Source organism: Manis javanica, chromosome 7, assembly GCF_040802235.1.
Source record: "Manis javanica isolate MJ-LG chromosome 7, MJ_LKY, whole genome shotgun sequence".
Taxonomy (NCBI): Eukaryota; Metazoa; Chordata; class Mammalia; order Pholidota; family Manidae; genus Manis; species Manis javanica.
The window spans coordinates 95,017,973-95,022,134 of NC_133162.1; the positions used below are offsets into that span (position 1 = coordinate 95,017,973).

The following is a 4,162-nucleotide window of genomic DNA, read 5'->3' on the forward strand; positions in this document are numbered from 1 at the left end:
GTTGCTGATCATTGGCATGCTTGGTTTCTTTCCATCTCTCTCTTCTTCTCTGCAACGTAGATGTACACACACTTAACTGTGCACATGGAACAGTTCGAAAGTTGAAGACTTGATGACATTCCTCCTGTGTTATGGATTGAATGTTTTATCCCTCCAAAATCCTATGTTGAAATCCTCACCCCCAGTGTTCCTGTGTGATGTTATTAGGAGGTAGGGTCTTGGGGGTAGTCAAGTCACCAAGGTGGAGCACTCACAAATTGAATTAGTGCCCTTTTGAAAGGGATCTAAGAAAGTGCTCACTCTCTTTCTGCCATTTGAGGCTATGACAGAAGGTGGCTGTCTACAACTGGAAGAGAGCTCACCAGAACCTGACCATGCTGGCACCTCATCTCGCACTTCCAACTCCCACAAATGTGAGCGATATCCTTCTGTTGTTTGGAAGCCACCCAGTGTATGGTGTCCTGTTGCAGCAACTGGAGCTAAGACCGTCTTGTTGGTCACTTCAACAGGCGCCTCTGAAAAATAAACATGTTCTCCTATATAACCAAGCCAATATCAACTAGGAAAATTAGCAATAATTCAGGAATATCTAATATGTAATCCATTTCAAATTTCCATAATTATTCCCCAAATATCTTTGATAGCTGATTTATTCTAATGAAACCCTATTCTGATTGATAATGCAAATTCTGGTATCCTCTTAAACAACAAATTTAATGGACGTCTGTTGGTCATGTAGATTGTGTCCAGGTAAGCCAAAGCCCAAGGGTGTCACCCGCCTCAGGAATATCACCTTTCCACACTGGGTGTGAGGTAGCACACCCAGGAGGGACAGACTATGACTGCAGGAGTTCTAAAACATATAGAATCTCCCTCTGTGAGCCAGCTTAAGAAAAAAAAAATTGTTGGGTGTGTTTTGAATTGAAGGTCTCCTGCTTGCATGAGTGGCTGAGACCAGGGGGCACAGGGGAGGTCATCTCCACAACACTCCCTTGGTACACAGAACTAAGCAGATGGGCACACAGGCACTACTGCTGTAGGAGGCTGGCAGTGCAGGGAAGGGAGGAACCAGTGCAGAGTAGCAGTGTTGTTAAAGAACACAGCCCCCAAACTGGGATACCTGGTTGGGTCTTGCTCTGCTTCAGGAATCAGAAGATTAAAAACAATTTGGGCAGGCCAGAACCATCAGGGTTAAAGGGAGGAAGAAGGTCCAGGGGGTGGGGGTGGTTTGAGCAAGTGACATGAAGGGATTGCCCTACCCTGGCTGGATCTCCCAGTCCCTCCGATCTGGTAGGAAGAGAGCAGCCTGCAGCCCCTGTGGGCAGGTCTGGGTGCCAGATGCTCCAGACAGGGAGCAGAAGGAGGCCCACAAAGCCTTGCTCTCCAGGGAGATGGTGGCATGGCCCCCAGCTTCTCTGCTGGGGTGCAGCCATCCTTAATCTCCTTGCAGCAGTTGGCTTATAATTCATGCTTGATCTCCATCAGCTTCTTTTTGATGATGTCCTTGGGGCTGGCATCCATCATTTGCTCTTACAGGGTGCAGACTCAGGGTCCTGAAGATAAATAGCAGGTCCTCCTTGTTCTCCTCGGTCTCCTAGGACATGTCACAGAGGGCGTGGTGGCAGACCTTGTCCTCTTGACAAAGGTGGCATGGGGTCATCCACAGCCTGGTGCACATCACCTGCCGGGATATCCTTGCTGTTTTCCAGGATGATCTCTTGTCCTCAAGCAGAAGGACACCACCTTCTTGTGCTTTCTCCCTCTGGTGTCTGTGACTTGCATGTCTTCATGTCACTGAACATCCTAATAACACCATGAGAGACAGCCACACTAGTGGCCTTGTTTCCAGAAGTGAAAAGGAGATGGCAAGGGAGCCATGAGCGATGAGCTGATCTACATAGCCGTGAGCACTGCTGGGGTCTGACTGAGCCACAGGCCACCCTGAACACTGCCCACTCTCATGGGTGATGGTCATGGTGCTGGCGCATGCTCCTGGGTGGCTTCCCCTTCTCTGTGTCTCCAATTAACTAAGGCTGAATTCTTAGAACTAAATTCAACTAAGGTTAAATTCTTAGAGCTAAAGAATGGTTAAGCTCATGGCACAAGGTTTGGCAAATAACAAGCTAACTATCATGCTTCTGGTTATAGTTTTTAGACATCTTCCAATGTCTCCCAGGGGGAATTGGGGGGAAGTATCAGGGTAGCAGATGTAGATTCAATATAAAGAGGAACATCCTCCTGAGCTTGCTGAGGATGGACAGGCCCCCGCAGAACAGACTATCCCCAGTTGCTGAGGAGCTGCTTCCCAAATGAAGGAAAGCACTTTACATCTGTTATCCAAGTTTATCTTTCCACTACCTTCAAGGCACAAAGATGGCACAGCCTGGAAGTGGTGAGCCAGGGCACAAATCCACAGCCCAACACTGAACCACCACCCTCTCTCACCTAAACAGCAACACAAGGAGCTATGAACAGTATGAGAGTACCTGCGGCCATCCAGAATGAACCCAGTGGACCATTACCCAGCTCCTTTTGGGCTTGTGTAGCCATGTGACTCAGCAGGATGTAAGGGGTGGTGTTATCGCCCAGGAAGTATCCTCAAGGGAGAAGATGTGTTTTGCTCTATGTCTTTCTTCTTCCTACATGCCGGGACATGGATGTGATGGCTGGAGCATGAGCCCTGACTGACCCAGAGGGTGACAGGGTGCCCAGGGGTCCAGCCTCAGGTCAGGCCCCAGGAGCTCCTGGGCGGATGCCCCTTTGCCTCCCAAACCTCATATCTGATTGAAGATCCTTCCTTCCCATCCTCTCTCATTCCTTCTCTTTCCTTTCAACCTTCTTCTTTTCTCTTTTCCTTCCTTTTTTTTTCAATTGTGGTAAATCATATATAGCATAAAATTTACCATCTTAACCATTTTAAGAGTTCAGTTCAGTGGTAATAAATACATTATAAGGTTGTGCTACCATCCATCTCCAGAGCTCTTTTCTTCTTGTAAAACTGGAACTATGCTCCTCACAAAAAATCACCCCCCAGTGCCCCAGCCCCCGACCCATGACCACCACCATCTTACTTTCAGTCTCTATGATTTTAACTATGCTCAGCACCTCATATGAGAGGAATCACGCAGTATATGTCCTTCCATGACTGGCTGAGTTCACTCAGCATAAGGTCCTCAAGGTCCATCCATGTGGTAGCACATTGCAGAATTTCCTTCCTTTTCAAGGCTGAATAATTCAGTTGCATGAATATACCATGTTTTGTTTATCCACTCATCCATCAACAGCCACTTGGGTTGCTTCTACATTTTGGTTGTTGTGAGTAACACTGCTATGAGCATGGGTATGCAAACATCTTTTCAAATATCAGCTTTCAATTCTTTTAGACATATACCAGAAGTGGGATTGATGGCTCAGATAGTACTTTTATTTTTTGAGGAACTGTCATATTATTTTCCATAGTGGCTGCACCATTGTACAGTCCAGAACCACATGGGTCTGATTCCTTGTAGCTTTGTAGTAAGTTTGAAATCAGGATGTATGAGTCTTCCAGCTTCGTTCTTTTTTAAAATTAACATATGATTGATATACACGCTGATGAAGGTTTCACATGAGAAAACCATGTGGTTACTACATTTACCCATATTATCAAGTCCCCACTCATACCCCAATGCAGTCTCTGTCCATCAGTGCAGCAAGATGCCACAGATCCACTATGTGCCTTCTCTGTGCTACACTGTTCTCTCCGTGATCCCCCACACCATGTGTACTAAACATAATACCCCTCAATCCCCTTCTCCCGCCCTCCCCACCCACCCTCTCACACCCCTCCCCTTTGGTAACCATTACTTCACTACTTCATTCTTGGAGTCTCTGAGTCTGCTGCTATTTTGTTCCTTCAGTTTTGCTTCATTGTTATACTCCACAAATGAGAAAAGTCATTTGGCATTTGTCTTTCTTCGCCTGGCTTATTTCCCTGAGCACAGCTCCATCCATGTTGTTGTAAATGGTAGGATTTGTTTCTTTCTTATGGCCGAATAGTATTCCATTGTGTATATGTACCATATCTTCTTTATCTATTCATCTACTGATGGGCACTTAGGTTGCTTCCATATCTTGGTTATTGTAAAAAGTGCTGTGATAAACATAGGGGTGCATATGTCTT

At 46.2% G+C, this 4,162-nt stretch overlaps 1 pseudogene; it reads right to left on the reverse strand.

Moving 5' to 3' along the window:
* Nucleotides 1-1,255: 1,255 nt before the first annotated feature.
* LOC118973755 (cofilin-1-like) lies at nucleotides 1,256-1,975 on the reverse strand (annotated as a pseudogene).
* Between the last annotated feature and the right edge of the window lie 2,187 nt (nucleotides 1,976-4,162).